The sequence below is a fragment of the Penaeus monodon genome, chromosome 7, assembly GCF_015228065.2.
Source record: "Penaeus monodon isolate SGIC_2016 chromosome 7, NSTDA_Pmon_1, whole genome shotgun sequence".
Taxonomy (NCBI): domain Eukaryota; kingdom Metazoa; phylum Arthropoda; class Malacostraca; order Decapoda; family Penaeidae; genus Penaeus; species Penaeus monodon.
In genome coordinates this window covers 46,593,433-46,600,932 of record NC_051392.1, presented here as the reverse complement: position 1 = coordinate 46,600,932, position 7,500 = coordinate 46,593,433, and the positions used below count along the sequence as shown (strand labels likewise).

The window sequence follows — 7,500 nt, the reverse complement described above, 5'->3', positions numbered from 1 at the left end:
CGACTTACTTTTATTTTTGGCAGCAAACGCGGGGGAGGAAAAACGGGTTTCTAAAAACTGACACTTAGAACCCCCAAAACTTCAAGGATCATATACTGGTCTTTGCCCCAAATCTCTGTGACAATAACACCCGGTTTTTCCGGACTCTTACCCCGATCCAATCGGAATTGGGACGCAACATGTCCCCGGGCCAAACAACTTAAAGTAAAAAGACACTTTTGACATTCTTCGCTTGGGTCCCTCCCCCTTTGATCTTCCACTTACTTTTTGAATTGGTTTTGGTGATCTTGAAGTATCTGGGGGAGTTCAACAATGCACAAAGAAACTGCCTCGTCTTTTAAGTGGTCAGTAAAATTTTTGTCCATTTAGTCGTTTCGTGTGGTACAAAAACCAGTAGAACTTGCAGCAGAACCTTTTGTTGTTGTTGTATATCCCCGGGACTAATTGCTATGAGTCATCCTCACTCTTAACCGATCAACTTTGTGGGTAGGGGAAGAAGTAGGCAAACTCGATTCACAACCAAATAGCAGGTATGGGAGCATTTATCCGAAGGTGAGCAGCATTTTTTGAAACGAACAAACGACCCCAAAAATGATCAGTTTGTGAATTTTGTCTCTCCCCAGGTAACAAAAAATATCCTTACTGTCTCCATTCGCACGTTCCACAGAACCCTGACTTTGCGGGTGACGGGGCTTCCCATGAACCATGAACAGCAGGGGCACCCATGAGAAGGAAAAAAAACAAGCTGGAAGGCAACCTCTGCAGCACATTTGGGTTTGAAGAGGACGAAAAAGGGCAAAATTTTGGGTGAGGGTTTTGGTACCCTGATCAATTTAAAGTTGGAGGGGGCATTGACTGATGAATCAAATCAACCGGCCCCCTAGATGAAAATTCCTTGCTGAGGAAGGAGCCCCAAAAACCCCTTTGGGCCCTTTGGTCTTTCCTTTTTTCTGACTTTCCTACACAGTGTTTTGAAGGCCCAAGGCCTTTTTTGTGTGTTGGCAAATTTCGGTGAAAATCCTTTAATCATGCAGTCAGCCCGCCATGTCTGTTGCAATAGAGACGTTTGACGCAAAAATTCCTCAATGTTTAAATTTCATTTTTCCCTTTTTTTTAAACTTTTCCCCGTCACCCCCATTGGAGGACTTCATATTGAAAAGAAATAGAAGGGAAATTCAGTAAAACTTAAATTTCATACTTTTCAGAGCAAATATTTTTTTATTGCTCCATTTTAAAAGTAAAGTCAGTAGCAGGTTTGGGGGGCAGTTATCAAAAAAAATACGAACCATAGTTGATATGATATGACATTACAAAAAATATCTGTATCGATGAAATAGTCAAACAGTATGAGCTAGTTATAACAATGTGATTTAATCCTTTCGAGAGACTTTTTTTCGGAAAAATGAAAACAGTGTTAATTGTAGTCTCGTTACCCATTTTTTGGGGCCCTTTTTGCAACCAGCCTGGGGTAATGAGGCTACAAAAAATATGGTCATAGTCATCAAATGGGGGGGGTTCTAACAAATGCTATATTTGTGTCACGCGTGGGATTCCTGTAACATTAGCTTAGGCTTGGAATGGGCCTGCAGAGAAACTTTTTTGTTTTCGACATAACCACAAAAATAACACCAATAAAACGGTGTATTTTAAAGGTAAAAAAACTAATTTTATCTCGGATTTAAACAAATAAACAAAAAACTTTTCTTGGAAAAAAAGATAAAGTATTCTATTTATAGTATTTGCTGATGAAAATTAAAGCTGTCTACCCCTTTGTAGTACCAGTCTTTGGGATAAGATATTTTTTGCTTCTTTATAACATTTGAACAGTCACTCTTGAATTCTTCAATACTCTCAGAAGCCCTCATGGACGGCGCGATAATTAAAGGGAGCTTAAAAACAATTCACAGGTTGAAAGGAAAGAGAGAGGAGGGGGGATAAAAGAGAGGAACGAGAAGGTAATCGGGGCAAAATGGGGAGACAACGGAAGCGAAAGGAGATCATATTAGGTCGGAGGGTCGGGGGATATGAAGGAGGGCCCGGTATACGGGAGAAGGGGGGATTGGGGAAACGAGGGACTGTCGGCAGGAGTAAGGCAGTTAGGGTTTAAATTAGGGAGAGCTTTTAACGAGGGTTTCCCCAAATCAATTCACTAGGGGACCCAATTTGCGCCGCTACCCGGTTAACGCGACGCGAGAACGACAAGGGTAGCCCAGTTTTGGGAAAGAAAGACGCAGGAAGCGATTCTCCACCGGGGACTGGGGGGGCACAGATGTGGAGGCGCGGAGGGAAAAATAAAATGGGAAACCTCTTTACATGGAGAGGATGGTATAGAAGAAGTGTAGTACATACCATATGTAGTTTTAAATTGTTTTAATGTGGGTTTTTCTACCCTAGTATCAACACGGTAGGGTTTACCATTACTTTAAAAATGCAATAACCAACAGAAGGGGGCAATACCCAAAAAAAACAACTCATGTGCAAATTTAAAAAACATTTACAAAAAAATTTTTTGATTTTACGAATTTACAGAAAATTTTTGGGATTTTTTGAAAACCCTGATTTTACAACTTACCCAACATACAACACACAACAAAACCCCAACACACAAAAACAACAAACACACACACAAACACACAAACCCCATAAATAATAATAAGGGGATATAATAATAAAAAAAGATTTTATATATATAAAAAATTATATATAATATATTATATATATATTTATATTAGTATATATAATATTTTAAAATAGATATATATAATTATAATTAAGATATATATTATTTTATTTATTTTTAAAATAGATATAATATTATAATATATAATATTATATATACAATTTTTATAATTATATATAAATAATATATATATATATATATATATAATTTTTAATAATATTAATTTTTTTTTTTAAAAAAAAAATATATATAAAATATTAAAAAATATATAAAATTTTAAAAAAAATTTTTATTAAAAATATATAATAATAAAAATATATATTATAAAAATTTTTTTTTTTAATAATATATAATATAATATATATATATATAAATAATATATAAATATTATTAAAAAAAATTAAAAAAAATATAAAAATATAAAAATAAAGTAAATATTTTAAATATAAATTTTAAAAAAAATTTTATTTAAAAAAATTTTTTTTAAAAAAAAAATTTTTTTTTTATTTATAAAAATTATTAAAAAAAAAGATAAAAAAAAATAAAAAAATGATAAAATAGGGTTTTTTTTAAATTTTAATTTTTTTTTATAAGATATAAAAATAATTAAAATTTTAATATAATATATAAAAATTTTTAAAAAAAAGGAAATTTAATATAAAAAAATAAAAATTTTAAAATTTTTATTAAAAAAAATTTTTAATTTTAAAAAAAATAAATATATAAAAAATAATATATTTTAAAAATAATTTAAAATATTTATATAATAAAAACTATATATATATATTATAAAATAAAAAAAAAATATAAATTTTTCTATATATAAAAAATATAATAAATATATTTAAAAAATATTTTATATATATTTATATATAATATATTAAAAATATTTAAAAAAAATTTTTATAATATATAATATATTTATATTATATAATTATAAATTTTTTATAAATTTTTATATTAAAAATATATATATAATAATTTTATAAAATTTATATATTTTATAATTTATATATAAAAATATATTTAAAAATAAATAAATATTATATAAAATAATATTATATATATATATAAATATAATCCATATAGTAATATATATTAAAAAGGTATATATATATATAAAAATATATATATAATATATATATCATAATTATATAGGTATATATATAGATATAAGGTATTATGCATTATATATTATCTATATATATATTATATATATATTATATATATATATATATATATATATATATCATCATTCATCAATAAGACAGCGTGGACCTCTCCACCATCCTTCGCCCACTCAAAACCCGATCTTGCGCTTTTCTTTCTACTTGATACCATCGACAGCCGCAAATATCCTTTTGTTCAAGATATCAACCAGGGCGGTCTTACAATTTGTTTTTTCGCAGAACTCATTCATTTGTTTTCTCTCGTCATAATACGTAGTATTCGTCTGTAACACCACCATTCAAAACTATTGACCTTTTTCTTGTCTATTCTTCTCAGCACCCACACTCAGTTCAATAACCTCAGTTTGTCCGTCATGGTAATGCCTCGGTCTTTCAGATGTTATGAGAGCAACTGGGGAGTTTTTGGCATTGCAAATTTTATTTTTATCTCCGGTGAATCATACGTATTAGTTAAAAAACAGTTTCCAGATCAAGTGAACTCTCACATTTCCACAACCAGCCATTAAATGTAAATGCTCATCATCGGTCACTGCTCGGTTATCTTTCGAATCTTCATGATCATCTTAGTTTTCTTGGCATAAGAAACAATCAGCCTTTTGCTTGCTTCTCTAACCTTATCTACCAGTTGTTGTAGTTCAATGATACTGTGGCAATTAAATCTATGTCATCGGCGTATCCTTAGAGATATGATATTTTGTATCTCCCAACAATACAGTTCCTCAAAATTCTTTAAAGCATCTCTCCATAATTGCTTCAGAAAGTATATTAAAAAAACGGTGCGGAGACAAATGCAACACTTGTAGTAACTCCTGGTTGATTGAAACCATTCTGTAAACCAATAAGTGTCTTACAGTTGCTGTTTTGGTCATACATGGCTTTTATAGTTGGATGATGTGCTTCGGAAACTTAAGACTCGTAATGTTAGTCCAGAGAATATCGTGATCAACAGTATCAAAAGCTTGGGTAAATCGATGTGTGAAACACAGGTATAGTCTTTCCGGTGTCCTGATTTTTCTCTAGGATCAATTTCAGATTTAGAATCTGGTTTTCTCGTACCTTTTCCAGGCGGAAAACCTGCCTTTTTGTACTTGCAGTTTCTTCTCTTAACTTCAGTCTCATTCTTTCAGCAATAATTTTCCAATAAAATTTTGATGCTGGACTTATTAAGGCAATTGTCCTGTTGTGTTGAATTGGAGTGCATCACCCCTTTTTAGTATGGGAGCAAAGGATGACTTTACCCAGTCTCTGGCCATTTTGCTTTCATTCCACATTTTGCACAAAGTTGTAGTAAGAAGATTCAACACTTTCGCCCAGCATTCTTGATTAGTTCTGCTGTTCATTTCATCTATTTCCGGGCTCTTGTTATTCTTTAATTCTTTTATGGCTTTTATAACTTCGTCTAGCAGTGCGGAGTATCTCGCTGTCATTGAGTCCCAATTACGGTGTTGTTAGATCTTTATTCTTTTTGTATAGGTTGGAAACAATATGATTCATCCATCCTTGAACTTCTTTTCCTCACATTAAGGACAGTCCATCTTCAGTTCTGATAGTGTCCATTGTAGTGTTAAATTTTAGTGTAATGTTTCGTACTCCTTTGTCAGAGTCTTTCGTTGTCTAATGATAGAACAGTTTGCAATTATCTGGCAATGTTCATCTAAATATTTTCTTTATCTCGTCGCAATAATCTTTGATTTTGTATTTGTTTTTGTAAATTACTCTTCAGCTGGGTTATTGATACCTGATTTTAGCATCTTCTTGTTTCAATTTCACTAAAGAGTTTCTTCAGATATCCAGAGGGAATTTGTCTTTTTCTTTTTGGCGATAGTTTCTTAAGCAGCGCTCAGTAGTTCTTTTCCTTCTTCCCACAACTCATTTGGTGTTTTATCATCTTCACATTAATTGTTTGACACTGTAATTCTGTAATTGTTATCACAAGTTTTGTAGTGAGCTTTAGGAGGTGGTGTTGGATGCTCCATCTTTTGCGTCTTATTTGAAGTCGATAGTTAGTATTGATGGTCACTGTTGCACCGTCGAGCACCAGGTATTGTTTTGGCATATTTTTTATAAACTTTTCCATTTCTGGTTCAAACAAGTAGTCAATTGGTTGCGTGTTTTTTTGAACTGGTGAAAACCACGGTACAAGTGTCTTGGGTGGTGTTGGAAACAATGTGTTGGCTATAACTAGGATTATTTGTACTCAGGAATTCAATAAACTCTTCACCTCATTTATTTATATATCCAAGGCCGAATTTTCCAAAGTGTCATTTTTTAGATTAATTTTTCCCTACTTTGGCGTTGAGGTCTCCCATGATTACTTTTACATCTCTGTAGGGATTATGCTAAAGTTTTCTTGAGAGTGTATAAAAAAAAAAGCCTTTCTCATCACGTGCAATGTTGGTTGGTGCGTAGCATGTATAATACTAAGATATGAGGTTTTGCTTCTTTGTATTCTGACTTCTAAAATGCGATCATTATGGGCTGTACAATAGTGAATTTGCATTTTTTTCGTGAGAATCATAGCAACTCCGTGGACTATAATTTCCTTCTTCTTTTCCAGAAAAATAGAACTGTCTTGGTTTTCTTTAGTGTTGAAATTCCATTACTTTCAATTGGCTCAATGATTCATAGTATTGAATGTTGTATCATCCATTCGTTACAAGACAGTATGTAATTTACCCAACTCCTTACGTTCCAAGTTCCGATTTTTAATGTGTTCTTAATGGACATGTTTTCTTTGTGCTTCTTTTGTCTTCCAGAGGCATATCTAACATGTTCAGCCTGGTTGGCCCACTGAATAACGCGCCCCTTGAAACACCAACGCGACGGGCTATGTCGTATGAATTATCATTTCGTATTTAATCATTGGTGGAGAGGTTTCAGGAGAAAAAGAAAAGTCGAGTGGAATCCCCAGGATCCTTCTCAACTCGCAGTCTCCAAAAAACTAAACTAGGGAAACTATCTCTGCCGCTTTTGAACAGTTACACGTAATACGCCAGAACATATTGTTGGTGACACCAGTAACCAGTAGAACCGAAGGTGTTTCACCAGATATCCACTGCCCTGCTGCCGCACCGCTTCACCGCCCAACTGGCATGGGACTAATTAGGGTGCGATCCTTGTTCCAGGGAAACCCAGGTGCAGTTTAGTGTCTTACCAGGACAAACATATATAATACATATATGAATCCCTTATTTATAATATTACAGACATATATATTACATATATGTATATATGTATATAAAATATACATACATATATAGAAATTATATACACATATACCCATATATAATAGATATGCATAACTTACCTATTATTGTACATATATATCGATAGATAGAAAGACAGAAATATATGTGTATATAGGTATATATTATATATATAATATATATATTATAGATACATATATATATATATACAGTATATACATATATAGCCACACGGCATATATATATATATATATATATATATATATATATATATATATATAGAGATACTAATATTATATATCATCATCATCATCATCATCATCATTCATCATCATATGTGTGGTGTGTGTGGGATGGGGTGACTTATAAATGTGTATATATAATAATATATATATATATATATATATATATTATATATATATAT

General features: G+C 31.7%; 1 protein-coding gene across 1 annotated transcript in view; it reads right to left on the bottom strand.

The window, feature by feature from the left end:
• Positions 1 to 7,500, bottom strand: part of LOC119574894 — a 13,181-nt gene that overhangs the window by 2,806 nt on the left and 2,875 nt on the right. The gene's annotated exons all lie outside the window — the stretch shown is intronic.